We start from the raw sequence: 17,998 nt of genomic DNA, 5'->3' as shown, positions 1-17,998 counted from the left end.
AATTGAATTCACATGGTCTACAGGAGTGAGACACTGAAAATATTCAAGAATCTGTTATATTCAGATTTGACAAGGTGACGGTGGAAGGATGTATGTCTCCTAGCCGCGCCTCCCACCCCCAAACCCGGGGGGTGCAGCAACGCCCACGTGCTTCTGGCTGAGCTGATACAATGAACAGCAGCTCAGTCTGTGGATTTCTTGGTGCACGGGATGAGGCTTGGTCACTTATCCATGAGCTCTACTCACTATTTCCACCTTTCCCCATCTGGTCAGCATCACCTGCCTGGGGTACAACAGCCTACTTATTCTTCCCTGTATCCACTCTTACCTTTCTACAATCTATTTTCTGTTTTGTTTTTTTTTTTAAAAAATGGCGGTATCACTCAACTGCCCTGCTTAAAAAGCTCCACTGGCTTCCCATTACAATTAAAGCACATACTCCCTAATGTTGGCCTATGAGATCCAGTATAATCTGGCCCCTTCCTGTCTCTCCAACTTCATTTTGTCCCACTGCCCCACATCTTCTCTACTATGTTTCAGCCCCAATGACCTTTTAATTGTCCCCTGTGCTTGCATGTGTGCCAAGGCCATCCCTCTCTTACCTCTGCAGTGGCTGTTTTACTGCCTGAAGCATCCTTCCCTGAGCTCTTTCTGAGCTGACCTATTTTTCATTATCCATGTAATTACTCAAAGGCACCTCCACCAAGAACCCTATGAAAAATAGCCCACTTTCCCTTCTCATTCACTCTTCATTCTATTATCCTTTAATTTTTTTCTTAACATTTGTCACTATCAGAAACTGCTTTTACCTGTTGGTGGATCTATCAAATGTTTCTCCCACTATAACCTCCATAAAATCAAGGAGCTTATTTTATAACCATGCTGCTAAGTCACGTCAGTCATGTCTGACTTTATGCAACCCCATAGACGGCAGCCCACCAGGCTCCCCCGTCCCTGGGATTCTCCAGGCAAGAACACTGGAGTGGGTTGCCATTTCCTTCTCCAATGCATGAAAGTGAAAAGTGAAAGGGAAGTCACTCAGTCATGTCCGACTCTTTGCGACCCCATGGACCACAGCCTACCAGGGTGCTCTGTCCATGGGATTTTCCAGGCGACAGTACTGGAGTGGTGTGCCATATAACTCTAACCTAAAACAGTAAGTATTCAATCCAGCCTGGAATCTAGCTTGGTAGTTCTCAACGAGAGGCTGAACACGTTATGGGCACACAAGATAGAATCAGTGTGAAAAAATTTTTTTATATTCATTTTTTGGGATTACTGAAAATCTACATTGTTACAATGATGCCAAAAATGGAAAGTGTGAGTCAACTATAAGATCAGTAGTACATCATCAAAACCACACCAGAGAAAGACTATCTTCTTCTGGGATGAAAGAAGACACAGGAAAGCTAGGACAGAGAAGAATATATCCTGAGAATGACCGAGAATCATACCGTAACTGCCATGTAATGTAATCCTGCTAAGTGTACTGCAAAATGTCCAAAATTGGAAAGAATGCCTTGAATACAGAAAGACTGAAAAGCTGTAGTTTAACCTAAAGTAAATGTTCCAAAAACTTGCTGAAATTGTTACGTTAATAATAAAAAGTATCTGAAACACAGAACAAAGAAGTACTCCCGTGGCTTTGGCATCTGAGATTCCAGACCTCAATTTACCCATCTATAAAATGGGAGAGAACCAGGTAATTCACTCCTTCCAGTTCCTGAGAGCTTTGTAGAACTGTGACGTATTTGTATAGGGCAGAGGGATTTTTTTCTAGTCCCCAGTTAACCTCAGGAGAGTTTCCTGGGTGAGTTTACAACCATCTACCATCCAATCCAGCACTTCTTATTAACTTTCAAATGACTTAACATCTTTAAGAGTCTGATGAAAGCTGGGATCCTCTTCCTTAAAACGGTGAACATACACACATTCATAGTAAATGCTGCATTTAATTTCAAAAAGTTTGTCAGTCTTTACTGTTCCTTTGGTGCTCATGGATTTCAAGTTAAAAACACCTGGTTTAGAGAACTGGCTAAGTGTAAAAGGTCTTCTCTGCTATTCCCCACAGGCCCACAGACACTGCCTTATGTTTTGCAGATGTTCCATTTCTCACTCTCTGCAACGTTTGCTTTTAAAAATTCAAAATAGCACATGATATCATCCTGACCACGTAGGATGCTCAATCTCAGGCATTCAATGATACAGGATGGAAGGCAATTTTTAAGGATGGCAAGGGCAAACCACACTGGTGTTTAGGCAGTCCAACTGCCAAAGTGAGCAGAAGGCAGGTTCAAGCTAGTCCGATCAAAACCAAGCCTGGTGATTAGGGCTGCTTTTCAACCTTTCAGAAGCCATTCAAGCAAGAACTCAAGCTCCTGCTGCTGAGACAGGAACAAGGGAATTCTCTGCTTTACGTTTCACTCTGCTTCCTAATGAGCCAGGTGTTTCAGTGTGGTGGCCCAACCTGCACAGGAAGCAGGGGAAGGCGCTCAGGCTAGTGGGAGGATTCACTGTCACAAATGGTGGCAAGCTTCTAGTCCTGACAGGCTCTCCAGCTGACTTCTGCGATGCGACCTCCAAGGCAAGTAGGAGACTTGGGCATAATTTACATGAACTCCTGAATCCTGAGAGCGAAGCTGTCAGGAGAGGACACCCGCTGACAGCAGCACAGTGAGCCAACAGCAGCCACTGCATGTGCACCGGCCACCTGGCCCCTGGCTGAGCTGCCAAAAGGGTGCCTACACGAAACAGCCCCTTGGATGGCAGGTACTCTTCCGGGAGCATCAGGGCAGGAAAGCTGGATAAAGAGCCTACATCACGTGTAATGAAAAGCGACAGGAGCCTTAAGAATGGCCACCACGTTAATCAGAACAACAGGATGTGAGTGGCAGAGAAATAAAAACACTCTATTAAAACTTTAACTAAAAATTCAACTAACTGAAACTTTCAATAAGCTTGTAGGTCCATCCACTTTGGAGGAGGAAGAATAAAACAACACAGAGTAAGTAGAAAATAAAATGTCTTTTCAGCATGCCTAAGAATTAATAGGTGAAAGAAAGTGAAAGTGAAGTCACTCGGTCATGTCCGACTCTTTGCAACACCATGGACTGTAGCCTACCAGGCTCCTCCGTCCATGGAATTTTCCAGGCAAGAGTACTGGAGTGGGTTGCCATTTCCTTCCCCAGGGGATCTTCCCAACCCAGGGATCGAACCTGGGTCTCCCACATTGCAGGCAGATGCTTTATTAATAGGTGGTTGGTATGTATTTACCAAACTGAGAGAATCAACTTCCAGGCAGCGTCCAAGAGGAGACATGGCATTTAAGTTCAATCTCTTGGGGGCAACTACAACTGATCAATATAGGCTACCTGAGTCCTGGGTTGAGGAGTAGTCTGAGGTTGTGCTAGAGCTTGACAAAGAGTGTGGAGTGTCATCAATGAGGTCCACAGTGGACAAAGGTGATGCAGGTGCCGGTATGTGCCATACTCCTAGTATGCTGGGACATTAAGAATGGAGGTCAAACATGGGTACATATTCAAATAAGAATAAATTTCCCCGCTGAGGATTTCCTCTGTCATTCAGATAGAAGCTTCTAGAAGAATAATAAGGAGGGGTGAGGGAAGAAAGCAGACGTCTGTTTATCCTACCAGATCACAGCCTGGGGTACAGCAAGGGGAGAGATAACAAACTCAGATGATGTTCACAATCAACCCACAATCAATCCACTTGCAGGAAATTCGTGTTCAGGATAATAATTTATATGCCATATCCTCAATCACAAGATACAGTTGGGTAACTGTGCTCTTCCTATTAAGGCAGAAGAGTGATTGGATATATTCTCCAAATTTGCAAAAACAAGACTGAAAATGAACTGGGATCTAATTCTCAACAGCTAGAAATTTAGCTAACCAGAACCTCCCACTCCTCTCAGCTGACACTTTTATTTCCTAGTTGAACAACCCAAGACAACAGCATAAATACCTGTGCTTTTCAAAATTTCACAAAGCATTTGATTTGAATTAATATAAAATGGAACAGTACTTTTTTTTCCTCAGAAACAATACCATCTCAATTGGGAACCACCAACTTCTTACCATTTCAGGTGTCCTGCTACTGCTAAGTCGCTTCAGTCGTGTCCGACTCTGTGCGACCCCATGGACGGCAGCCCACCAGGCTCCCCCGTCCCTGGGATTCTCCAGGCAAGAACACTGGAGTGGGTGGCCATTTCCTTCTCCAATGCATGAAAGTGAAAAGTGAAAGGGAAGTCGCTCAGTCGTGTCCGACTCTTAGCGACCCCATGGACTGCAGCCTACCAGGTTCCTCTGCCCATGGGATTTTCCAGGCAAGAGTACTGGAGTGGGCTGCCATTGCCTTCTCCTCAGGTGTCCTAAACATTTATAAATATAGAAATCACCAAAGTGTCCTAAATGTTTATAAACATACAGATCATAGAAGTAAATGTATTTATTCATATGGTATGTTTGTAAAACACTCATAAGTTCCAAGATGGTTCACAACTATCATTCCTACAACTTCTGGAAGCTTCAGAATCAAGTGATTTAATTCAAATTTCAGCTTGGCCATTTACTAGCTGTGTGATACTAGGCAAGTTACTTAACATCTCTGTGCTTAGCATCTATAGAATGCATAACAGAACCTATCTCACAAGGTTATCATAAGATATAACACATAAAATTGTGAACATGAGCCATAAAAAGGAACAAAATTGTGTCTCTGAAGAGGTAAGGATGGACTTAAGAGACTGTCACACAGAATGAAGTCAGAAAGAGAAAAACAAATATCATATGTGGAATCTAGAAAAATGGTGGAGGCATACTTATCTGCAAAGCAGAGACAGAGACACAGATATAGAGAACTAATGTATGGATACCAAGGAGGGAAGAGGGGAGGTGGGATGGACGGGGAAATTGGGATTGACATATGTACGCTACTATAGATAGATATATAAATAGATAACTATACCGTAGTGTATAGCACTGGGAACTGTATTCAGTGCTCTGCAGTGACCTAAATGGAAAGAAAATCCCCCAAACGGGATATATGTGTATCTGATTTATGTAAAGCTGATTTACTTTGCTGTTCAGCAGAAACACAACATTGCAGAGCAACCCATACTCTTAACAAAATTTTTTTAAAAAAGACTTAAAAAATAGTGAGCATGGTGCTGGGCACATAGTAAACAGTCAACTAACTGTTAGTTATTAATTATTGATCACTCCACAGAAGGAGAAACTGAGTCACAGAGCAGCTAAGTGATCTCTTTCAGGTTCACTCCAATAAGCAATGACACAACTGGGACTTGAACCTGGGCCTTCTGAATGCAGTCACATCTCCTCTCCTGTGGAGCCCTCTGTGCTTGTGACACAGGTGGCCGAGAAGCAGCAGCGCCAGCATCACCAGGGAGCTGGCTACAAATGCAGAGTCAGCAACACCCCCAGGTGCAGGTATGATGCGCTGGAGAGTCCTGGTCTCAGGCACCGAGGAGGATGCGTGTATACAGAACACAGCCTGAAGGCCTTCTGAGAGTGACTGAGCGAGAGGCACTGATTGCCGACATCCCTCCCGCCCCCAACTAAACATCTGAAACATCCAAAGGGCAGAGGCTTTTGCAGGAAGCTCCAAGTGGCTCTCTGGAGGGCTACTGCTTCTCATATTCCAGCGCATATTCACAACACACAGAGGTCAGGGCCAGATATAAAACCTGACCTTTTAGTTCTCCGCCCAAGAGCAGCCACTAGAGCAAATTGCACACCTCCACTGACAAGGCTGAATTCCCTCTGAAAGTTCACACTCATCAAGGTCAGTGCCAGAAGACAATTTACAGATCACCTAATCCAGGGCCTTTATTTTAGGGAGAGAAGAACTGAGGCTCAGAAAGGGGAAACACACATTCTACTTAGGACCTGAAGTGCTCATGATGGGGGGATCAAAAGCCCACAAGCCTGGCCCCTCTCTTGGACTCAACTAGGCTCGCAGCAGATCTGCCCACACTTCGTTTAGTCCAACAGAAGGGCTGCTTCCATTTGCCCAGAGCTTTTATTCCTCATCAGAGTGTGTCTTACCAACTTCCCAAGGAACCTCACACTTCCATTCTAAAAGCCACATTCAGAGCTGGCTATGAAGAAGCCACTCTGTTCTGTTTTGTGCCTGATACAGTCTCTTGGATATTGCCAATTTTATCAAAAGATCAAGCAAAAGGATTCCTGAAACCTAGAAAAATGGTACAGATGGATCTATTTCCAGGGTAGACGCAGACATAGCATCTCTCTTCCTACCCTGGAAACAGACGCGGGCATGGAGCATGGACGTGTGGACGCAGTGGGGAAGGGGAGAGGGGGACACGTTGGTAGAGCAGACGGATATATATCCACCACATGTGTCAAACAGCTAGCCAGTGGAAGCTGCTGCACAGCACAAGAAGCTCAGCTCTGCGCTCCGTGATGACGGAGAGGGGCGGGATGGGAGAAAGGTCCAAGAGGGAGGGGATGCATGTGTACATAGCTGAGTCACTTCACTGTGCAGCAGAAAATAATACAACGTTGGAAAACAATGATATTCCAATTTTAAAAAAAAAGCAATCAATCAATGGCTACATAATGAGGTATTTCTCACGTTAGGATTCCACAGATACAAGATTTCAAAGGCAAAGAAAAAACATTCATAATACTTTATAGTAAAAAGTGTAAGGAGACCCAGAATGGTGGGCCTCATTCAGGCTTTGGACCATGACCATCCTGGGTTTGAATTCCAGCTTTATTCTTTCTTCTAGGCATAAAGTAGGGCAAGTTACTTAACTTCTTGGAGTCTTGGTTTCTCTCTTACTAAATGGAGCTAATATCTAGCTGTGTAACTGCTGCAAGGATTAACAAGGTATGGAAACCATCCTTCACATCAACTAGAATATGGTTAAGTGTTCAACCTATGATACCTACTGCCTTTGCCATACATTCACCCAAGCACAAAACTATTTCAGACACGTAGACACCCATAACATACACTGACATATATACTAACAGCTACCCTGAAAAATATCTGACCCGGTGACCACAGAAAGTACAGCTGTTTCTCAGTTGAGTCCTGGAACTTTCATGAACAAGAATCTCTGAGGACTCAAAACTGATGAATGGATGCCAAGAAAAGAGCTGGAAAAATGGCATCCTGCCCAGCTGAAATGAAATGCTAAGAATTCTTGTCCCAGTTAATTTTAACCCGGGATGGGGCTGGATCCTATCCGTAAGGTTTGATATTTAAAAACCAAGAAGGGATGGGGGAGCTGAAGTCAACGGTGCTCCCAGTGCAAGACGAATGGAGACAACTCAAGCTCCCATCTACCGTGAGACAGGCACAGTGCTGACTGTAAAAGGTGCCCCACCTTGGTTCCATCTCTGCCTCCCATCCCAGGTTCCCTCCAGTGCCCCCAGATGGTTTATACACGAATGCCAGAACCAGGAAGAACAGGGGTTATCAGAAATCACCACTATTCATTCTTCCTAGAGGTCATCCCACTGTCCTGAGTGACCAAGACTCTGGTTATGCTTTCTCCAACAAGGCCAGCAGTCCTGACTCCCCTGAGGTCTCCACTTCCAACTAGGGATGCTTCTGGATTCTGTGCTCTGGGCAGTGTTGTCTCCTCTTCCATGTCAGCTCTCATGAAACTTGAGTCTTCAGTTCAGCTGACTTGATCCTGACGGACTTTACAACCAAATATGTGCTGAAGTACAGGCTACACACCCACCAGGGAGGCTGGCTGGCTCGTATTGTACTAAACAATGTGCTCTTGAATAAATGCACTTTTTAAAAATAGGCCATGGTGCTCTGGTGGAAAACACTTGCTGTGCTGAGCCCCATGTAGGGTTTTAGAATCTAACATGGCAAATGGTTGCATTACAGATTCTATGGGCTTCCCATAGAATCAGTGGTAAGGAATCCAGCTGCAAGGCAGGAAATGCAGCAGATTCGGGTTCAAGCCCTGGGTGGGGAAGATCCCCTGGAGGAGGAAATGGCAACCCACTCCAGTTTCCTTGCCTAAAAAATCCCATGGACAGAGGAGCCTGATGAAGTACAGCCCGAAGCGCTGGACATGACAGGGACTGAGCACAGATCCTATAGGACAGGCGGGGACAGGCATTTCTAGCCGAAGTGGAACACAGGTGCTTGCCTTCTGGGCTGTGACGTCACCCGAAGGGAACTTCAGCTTAGCACATTCATGGTGGTTTGGAGACTGCTCTGATATTCTCCCAGCTGCTTCCTGCTTTTCCTTCCTCCTGACTCCTTCATCCAATCTCTCTAATCTCTGTCTTCACAAACAGCAGCTCCTCCCCACCAACCCGCCTTTTTTCTTTCCCTCCACCTTCTTTCTCCCTCTGCCTTGTCCCCAGGGAAATAATGGAAGAAGATTGCTTCTGGATTGCAGACTCTGAACAAAGAACTGCTCAAACAGCATGCCAAGGAAACAACAAAGCCAAGTCTCCAAAATCATCTAGCCAGGTCCCCAGTGGAGACGCTCAGAGACTAATGATGCTGGAATCTCAATGTCATCTCATCCAGCATTTTCTCCCCTGCTTCATTCAAATACACCCAAACCACCCCCCCACCACCACCACGACCCCCACACACATCCTACACACACACAGACAATGTATAAGAATGAGAACGTTTCATGAACAATCTTTTCAGGAGAGGAAAAGAGCAAAGTGGCAAATGTCAGCCAAGAGCATAAATGAGGGAAACAGATTTTGCCAATGCCTAGACCTCCAGCTTCTTAACTGGCAATAGTTCATGGTGACCAGCAATGACCTATTATAAGCATGACATTCAAGGAGGGTATGAATAGAGAAAGGTTTTAGTAGGTCTTCAAGCACAAAAGAAAAGCCCTTACCCAAATGCCACCTAGCATGACTGTCTGATGGACAGAGCATTTTCACTCTTGGGTGTTGGAAAACAACAGAGAAGAGAGAAGATCATATTTCCGGCTTCTAAAGAAAGAGGTTCCTGCTAATTCAAGACCAGCAGTACAGAAGGGAGGAAAAAAGCCCTGCGCAGATTCAACGCCTTTGCAATCCACGTGTAGCAGAAGCAGCACTAGACTGGGTACCAGGGCTTGTCACCAGCTGTGTCACTGAGGGTATGTGATGTTCCCTCTCTGGCCTTCCGTCTCCTCTGTTGAATGAGCATGAAAACTCCCTAGGGTTCACAGGTTCGGATTCAACGGGAAATGTCAAAGTCGTCAGCCCCAGAAGGAAAGCAAGCTGAGTACCTCATAGGAGGCAGGAACTGGGCAAAGGCAGTGCTGCCTCTATTCCCCAGCAAGCCCATGAGTCCCACTGAGTCAGGGAAATTTATGCCTAAGCTTTATATGGGGAAATCAAAGTTCAGAAAGCTCAAGGTACTCTCCTAAGATCACACATACAATCAGGAGGCAATGGAGGAAGGCTATCATTAAGGGAGAACTATGATTTTCTATGCAAGACACAACTTTATTACAGCCTGGAGTGATCAATTCCCAAGTGGAGTTTCTACAGAAAGAACTTCAAGCCAGACTCCTCTGACTGTAAAGGAGTCACTTGTAAGTCATCCTTCAGGCCTCTGTGTTGGAGTTCCAGTTCACCTACGTTTAAAAGAAAGATGCTGAAAGAATAGGGAGAAAGAGCTATCAATCTGCATGACTGAAGTATGCTCACCAGCAGGACACAGGAAGGGCAAAAATCTAGGAAAGATGGATGGTGTATTTCGACACAAGTCAAGGGCAGACGCCTGGGTTAACAGGAAGGTAGGGAAGGGAGTACCATGCTTTTCCCTTAACAACGCCACCAATACGATGGCATAAATGAAGCCGTGGAACTTCCAAGGAGCCATTCATCAGGTGAAGAACGTATTCAAAGGCCTCCCTTTGATGCTTAGTTTCTGCATTGCACACAAAGAAGAAAGAAAAGGCAGGCCTCCTACACATGCAATGTTGGATCAGAAGAGAAATGTGCACAGAAATCCAGAAGTGCATGGATTCTGATTTGGACCCTGTAATGGTCTACATGAGACTTGTCGGCAGTCAAACAAGAGAACTTCTTTAAGAGTGCCTGAGCCCCAGCTGATGTTAGATGATTTTCATCATAGCATCAGGTCACTTCTAGCTCTGCAAAACACAGCGACAGACAATACATCTTATTACGTCAACTCAGTCAGTAGGGTGGGAAGTGGCTTTGAGTGGGAATGGTTTGGGACATTACAGTGATTGAAGATGGCACCTTTGCTTCTGGCTGAACCTCTCTGCATGCAAGTGGATGTGAACATACTGTCTTTTCAGTGGGTTGTCTTTTTTTTTTTTTTTAGCAACTACACTTATTAAAATGATGATAAAAAGGTAACAATGACAACAGTAACAACAGTAGTAGCTAACTTCTACTGGACATTTGCTATGTAGCTAGCAGTGTGCTGGGTGCTTTCCTATGTCACCTCATCCTTACACCTGCCCGTTGGTTCTACTGCTCTTCTCATTACATGAGCAGGAAACAATATTCAGAAAGGTAGCTCAAGTATTTTCACCTCTTTCTGAATCCAGAGTCTGAGTCCTTGATAATAAATATCATACCCTACTGCCTAACTGCAAAATTCCCTGTTCATTCCTGAAGCTTCCATGAGTGCACCTTCCTTCCAATAGTTCTCTCCCCATCCCGCCCCCCGCACATTGCATGGTCAACCTTTACAAACCTGCCATTCCAAACAATGCTATTTTACCATTTCTGGCGGCCCCATGATTGTTTACAGGCTGTAATGTCTGATGGAGCCAACATGTTTTAATTTTCACATTTAAAAAAAAAAAAAAAAGAATTCCCGAGGGGAAAGAGTATTTGACAGAAAGTCAAAACCTTTACAAGCACTCAAGGAGGCATTAAAATCCGAATTTCCAAAATACGGTAATTCTGTTCAAGTTGTGACTTGCTCTGGGGCCCAAGGGGACACTCATCCTGACCCATCTGTGAAAGCCATCAGCAGCCAGGAAGCCTTCTGGAAAACGGGATTAGAGTAGCCAATTCAGCCTCCAGCAAGGAGGCCAGGCTGCTTCATTTAGTTTAAGTCTCCCTGAGATGGTTTAAAACACTCTCTGGGAAGAGATATTCAAGCAAAGCAAATTGCAGCCTTGCAAGCTGCAGCTCTGGTACAAGACAGGCCTTGTCTACAGAGTCACAGCACGCTGGAGCCCTCCCCCGACTGGCCATGGATGCGCTGACTAGAAGCAGAACTCTCCGAGGAAATCGCATACGTGCAGAAGTTATACAAGAGCCACGCCTGGACCAGCGGATGGCATCACAGCTGGTACAGACCACTTATCCCCCTGTGATCTGGCCCAGCCCGGGTTATTTATGGCTCATAAAAGCCCCATCAGACCTCAGCATATTCTAAGACCACATAACAACAACAACAAAAAGGGATTAAAAATCTGTCTTTCATCACCAAGACCTTCATGGCAGATGAGGGATGCTGTGACTGGCTTTGGGGAAACCAAGAGCTGAGAAGAGCTCACTGTGACCACTCCTCTATGAAACCCAATGTAGAGAACACACTGAGTCATGTGTTTCAGCCGGGCTGTGCGGTCATACTCCGGAGCTCTGTCACCATTTCTAATCTGAAAGCACTGGCTAAAATTAAACCTAAATCATTCCAGCGCCATTTCTTCGCCTGGAAGTCTCACTTAAGTCTTCATTTCCCAGAGCCTCTAATGGTTTCTGAGATCCTGAGCCAAAATGCAAGCACGCAGCCAGGTGTGTTCTTGGTTTTTAAACCCTCTCCCCTTTTAGTAGTATTATTATTTTTTTTAAGGACAGCTGCACTTCTTTTACAGAAAAGCTGCCTCTAAAGCACTAAGACTTAAGTGATTCTTCAGGACTCCCTAGAACTGTGAAATGTCACTGTGCAATTGAGTTTTCCAATAAGCATGATAAGGGCAGAGGTGCCAGAGGACCACAGCAAATAGCCTCGCCAGCAAGATAACAGAGCCCCGATGTCCTGCCCACCCCCATGCAAAGCCTCTAGATCTAGCCTTCTCAGCCTTCCTAGAAAATACACTGTTGTTCAATTCGTGAATTCCAACAAATGTCTTACCTACCTCAAGGGAGAGTTAAATTCCCAGTCTGGATAGAAGCTTCCGCCAGACCCTCTGAGCTTGTCAATTGCCCCAGTTCACTTTTCCCCTGGGTCTGGCTCCTAAGAAGGCAAGCAGGACGGCAGGCAGCCAAAGCATCTCTGTCTGGAAACCCTTCTCCAAATCAGGACCCTTCCTGAAGCCAGCAGCAGCAGGAGCGGAGCCCGCGCTGCTCTTCCTTCGCTCACAGAAACAGCACTGCTGGATTCAGACCCTCCTGGGATCCACCAGGCAGGGGAAAAAGTGACTTCTTCTCTCCCTTTGGATCTGTTCTCCTTCCCGAGAACCCTAGTTTCATATGAACTCCCCTTCTTCACGACAATCGGCAGGAAGTCACAGACCCCAGCTTCAGCGTCACCAGCTGATCCTGAGCCAGACCTGGGGGCACCCAGTCAGCTGGTCGCGGAGCTCGAGACACAGAACCAGGAACTGTGCAGCTCCGCCGAGAAATACTAAGAACTGTCGGCGGAGCTGCTGGTGGTGCCCAAGTCGCTGTTGCAGTGCTCGCATCCTCCGCATGCTAATGAAGCCGTGACGTCAGCAAGTCAGTCACGGCATCTGGATGTCCCGTCCCCTCTGCCCAGCGCTAAGATTTATTTACATGTAAATTAGCCTCGCCTTCCAAATCAATAATCCCCAAGCCAGGAAGACGAAGAAAGCCTTTGCTGGATGCAAACGCCCCAGCGACACAACCTCCAAAGGGGTACAAAAATATCACATAGGAGAAGAGAGGCTTTAAAGATGCACACCTTTTTTTTCTTGTTGTTGTTTTGGTTTTTTTTTTTTTTAAAGGCTGTGCTCTTAGGTGCCAGGGATCAGATCTGGGCACAGTTATGAACCTGAGCGCCTGTTTCAGATTATGTGCTGCATCAACGCAGGGTGCAATCAGAGCCTTCCCCCACCCCCAACTGCCTCTACTTTCTTTTTCTTTTTTCTTTTTCTTTCTTCTCTCTCTCCAACTTTCATTTCAGGGGATTTTCTGGCTTGGGGCTATGTCATCCTTGAATGTTTGTGCACCTTGAGATAAAACACAAATGACTGCTTCCCTCAAGTGCTTGGCTGTTGACCTGGCCACTTCTGTGGCCAGTATTTCTCTTCTCCAGCGCCAAGTGAGCCTGAGAGATGGCAAACCAGAAAGCTTCCCAGACGCTTCTGAGGGCCGCTGGACCCTTAGAAAGCCCAACTTTCGTCTCTCCACCTTTCCCATGAGGAAAGTGAGGTTCTGGATGGAGAAGCAGCTTTTCCAGGGCCACAGAATTCCAGCAAGGATGGGCCAGAACGCACGTTTCCTGGACCTCAGTCCACAGCTCTGTTAAAGACCTTTGGGTCTTCGATCTCCATCTTTTTGTACCAACAAAGTGGCCTATCCACACAGTCAGGAAGAAATAACTTTATAGTATTGGATAGCCCTGGGTTTAAATCCTGACTTTGCTTCCTGCTAGAGATGTGACCCTGGGCAGGGCACTTCTACCCTTAGGGTCTACAGTTTCTTCATCTGTACCATCCTTTTACTCAATAAATATTTTCTGAGTACCTACTCTGTGCCATGACTATGTTTTTTAAAACTTTACTGTATGTATGTGTATAGTGTATGTATGGGTACAGGTATGTGTTTGCTCTAATGCAATAAAGTAAAAATACTGAGTGGAAATGTGGCAAGGACTAACACAATTACCAGCAACGGTAAATACGGAGAAGTAAAGTGAAAGTCTCTCAGTCGTGTCCGACTCTTTGTGACCCCATAGACTGCAGCCTGCCAGGCTCCTTTGTCCATGGAATTCTCCAGGCAAGACTACATGAGTGGGTAACTGTTCCCTTCTCCAGGGGATTTCCCAGCCCAGGAATCGAACCAGGGTCTCCTGCATTGCAGGTGGATTCTTTACCAGCTGAGTGACAAGGGAAGTCTAAATATGGAGAAGGAAAAGGCAACTCACTTCAGTATTCTTGCCTGAAAAATCCCATGGACAGAGAAGGATGGCAGGTTCTAGTCCATGGGATTGCAAGGAGATGGACGTGACCAAGCACAACAGTAAGTAACAGTTATTTCTGATATTTTGAGTAAAGTTAAAAAAAAATGCACTAAGCTTTTGCTTCCACTTGGCTGGCCATTGCATCTCTTCTCCGAGTATATCCCTAGTCCTCCTTTATTGTTTAAAATCAATTGTTCTTTCAGTGCTGTCTAGGCAGTATGCTGGACTCTGTGCCTGCAATGAGGATGCGCTGTGGGATCCTCAGGTGGAGGTGACGAGGGGCTGGGGAGAAGTGTATTCCATCATGCAGAAGTGTCCCTGAGGACAAAGCAGCCAGCACAGCTCCTTGCCCACACTCTCCACGCCTCTGCCTGGAGACCCCACCCCCAGGAGCTCTGCCCCTCCAGCTGGAGTTCCTGAAGCTTCAAAGGAATCTCTTTGTCAGATATGGGGAAGTTAAATTGTGTCTTTTGTTATACGTAATTTATTAATAATGCTTAATAACTTCTTTCAAACTGCTTCTCTCTGCTTCACAGAAGACCTTTCATGGTGAAAACTGTGGGACCTGGAAAAACTTTTTACTAATAGAAACTGAATACAAGCCAATGAGTCATACTCTGCTTCAGGTCTCCATCACAGAGAACTCAGAGGATGTGGGGAAGCAAATGCTTCCCCCACATCTCAATACCCTTCAAGGAGATGATCAAATCAACCAGCTTGGGGCCACCAATAGCCAAGTGGAAGCAGTGACACCCTACTCCGGTGTGATCATGGGCAAGTCGCTTCAACTTTCTGTGCCCCAGTTTCTTCATCTGAAGATGAGCCTCTCCGATGTACTTATTACTGTCAAGATCATAGGAGAATCATGAGAAGCAATTCACAGGTGATGGACAGGGAAGCAATGAAGAGGAATGCAGAGCAGAAAGCGTGAAAAGTGATTTATCTTCTGGAATAAATCTGGCATGTGACCATCCATTTCATAAGAAGGGAGGGTGTGCCAAGGGGTCTGTAATGGAGTACCTGTGGTCAGACCTTGGCTCTAACAATTGCTAACTGTCTGACTGGGAACCTTATGTTCTTATCTAAAACAAGAGGGGCTTATGCTTGCAGAAATGTTTTGAGGAGCAAGTAATCCTCAGTGTGAAGTCTTTAGCACTGGACCTAGCACCCAGCAAACACTCAATAAATGTTAGCTGTTGGTCGTGGAAGTGATAACCCTTCAATTACTATTCATTTTGGCACTACTAGTTAACGGCCAAACTTCAAAAGGCAGGAGAAAGTGGGTAAACAGAAAACAGCCAAATCTTCCCCATTCCTAGGACACCACTCAAAAGTTTCACAGAAGTGAGCCGCTGACACAGTCTTCCGCCATGAAGCCACACAGACACTTTTCAATTGCTATGAAACTGGGAAGAAAGCTGGGAAAATAACCAAGAAGCCCCAGGGGTCTCCATCCTCTGAATCTACACAAGAGAGAGAGAGACAAGTGTGTTTCTGGCAAGCACTGGGTTCTTCATCCATTCATTCATGGAACCACCCACTTATTAAAGGAGCTCTTGTTTGTCAGTCAGTGTGCTAGGCCTTAGGGACATCATGGTGACCAAGACAGACATGGGCTCTGCCTTTAAAAAGCCAAGAAATCAGCGGGGAAGACAATGAAGCAAGCAATCAGAGTAGAGCGTGGTGCATGTTCTGATAGGCGAGTGCAGAGTTCTTGAAGGTCTAACTGCAGTCAGGAGAGGGTGGTGGTGCAAAATTACGTGGCCAATGTCCCTTTGACAGGGCGTGCTCTGTGAGTGCAGCTCAGAGGTGGGGAGCTGGAGGGGTGTGCATTACCCTTGCATAAGATGGCTGAAATCACAAAACAGGGATCAATAATTCTTTGTGACAATTGTTTTCATCCTGGACAATATTATTCTATTCCGGATTTTTGGAAAATATGCCATTAGGAATTGGACAAGGTGAGGCAACAACTATTTTGGAAATTTAGAGGCCTGATAAATAGGGATGAAGCTCATCTTGTTTTGACACAACAGAGTGAAACTGCAGGTTCATGACAGCAAACTTCTTGGGGGTGGGGGAAGGCAACACATATGAGACCTTCAGCACCTTCTATTGAGATAGCACAGTATTATTTCTACACAAATGACCATAATTGCATATAGTATACAGGAAGAGGAACAAGGAAGCCAAGGCTGATTGTAGCTGAAGTCATCAGGAATCAAGAAGAATGTGATCTGAATCATGAAGGTCAAAATAAAAAAAAAATTGAGGAGGGGCGGGAGGAGATGAAAAACCAAGGTTATAGGGGAAGGGTCTTACTAATAAGCATGACACAAAATCCAGACGTAAATGAAAAGAGTGCTAAAAGAGTCATGGTCAAATTTTAGCTGGTAGGGAGGGTGTTGCAGATGGGGCCAGGGTACAGATCTAAGGGAAAAGTGCTTGCACAGAGCAGAAGTAAGAAAACTCCCCTGCAGAAGCACCAACAGGACACTGGCAGGTTATGACAAAGAGACTGCTTCACACATGTGAGAAAAATCAAATCAACTTTCCATTCCACCAGCATTAGTCAAAATCTTGTTAGAGGATTACGGGGAAAGGGTAATCGAATCACGGCTGGTTATCTCACAGAAGAGAAGGGTAAGTGATGACAAGGGCTGTGGCCTCTGAGATGAAGGGCTTTAATGAGGACAGTCATAATGAACAATTTTTTATTTCCATCTCCATAGATGTAAAATAAGGAGGAATGGATTTTCAATGAACTAAAGAGGGATTTCACTTGGACCTAAGGAAGATGCTTGAATCTGAAGATGACATGAACTGGCCTGGGTTACTCAGAACAACGGCAGTGTTTTTGCTCTTAGCAGCACTTTACAGAGATCAAGAGAGCCCCAGACCTGGCTAGTTTACACTAGTACCTTCGGCCCTGAAATTGTGAAATCTTAACTACTATAAGGGATATTACCAAGTTTCAAAACACTCATCTAATAAAGGTCTTAAATTCATTTAAGTTTAATTTTATTAAAAAAGGTATATATGCATAATTAATATATATACACACACTGTAAATATATTATATATTTAAAAATAATATATGATTTAAAACTTACTATAACTTGTAATTTATATAACTTCATATATAGAGCTTATTTGTATTATAAACTTTGAGTATATAATATATATTTTATTATTCTTTAAAACTTACAAGTTATATAATCTTGTACATAAAACTTATTTATATTATAAATTTTAAGTATATAATATATATTTTATTATATATTTTTAAAGACTGTTTTTTAAAACTTTACAATATGTATGTGTATAGTGTATATATACACATATATATACACACATATATAATACAAAGAGAGAGATTGTTTTATATAGCTTTAAATAATCTACTCAAGATTGGTTCTCTGACATTTAGATTTCAAAATCCAATAAATTTTTCAAAATGAAGAAGAGGAGGTTGACCAAAAAGTGTTACATTAGTTGGGATAAGCTAGGCTATTATGCAGTAACAATCATAGATCTCAGTTATTTAACACAAAGAAAATTGCTTTTTCACTCAGACAAAGTGGGTTGGAGGCCCAGAGCCTCTCCAGGCACCTCCATTCCAAGCAGTGACCCGGGGATCCAGTCTGCTTCTTTCCTGTGCATCTGTGATCTCAACACAGAATTTCTAGGTTGCAGCAAAAGAAGAAGAGACAATTGGAGATGCTTTTAGGTGCCTCAGCTTCAGGTGAATTACATCACTTCTATTGGTCAAAGAAGTTCCATGACCTCACCCAACTGCAAAGGACTGGGACTCGTATACCGGGAAAAAGAGGTGAAGAGCAGACTACGAGGAGTCCTACCAGTGCCT

General features: G+C 44.5%; 1 protein-coding gene across 5 annotated transcripts in view; it reads right to left on the bottom strand.

Moving 5' to 3' along the window:
* The window catches only part of PRICKLE2 (prickle planar cell polarity protein 2), a 352,734-nt gene that overhangs the window by 116,318 nt on the left and 218,418 nt on the right, over positions 1 to 17,998 (bottom strand). Inside the window, exon 1 of one of the 5 annotated variants that reach the window (XM_069562272.1) lies at positions 12,125 to 12,675. The exons of the other annotated variants lie outside the window; for them this stretch is intronic. The gene's annotated coding sequence lies outside the window, so the exon portion shown is untranslated. Of the gene's footprint in view, positions 1 to 12,124; positions 12,676 to 17,998 lie in introns of those variants that run through there. 5 annotated transcript variants of the gene reach the window in all.

The sequence above is a fragment of the Ovis canadensis genome, chromosome 19 (genome assembly GCF_042477335.2).
Source record: "Ovis canadensis isolate MfBH-ARS-UI-01 breed Bighorn chromosome 19, ARS-UI_OviCan_v2, whole genome shotgun sequence".
NCBI lineage: Eukaryota > Metazoa > Chordata > Mammalia > Artiodactyla > Bovidae > Ovis > Ovis canadensis.
Note: the sequence above shows the minus strand (reverse complement) of the source record. Positions and strands in the feature narration are given on the sequence as shown.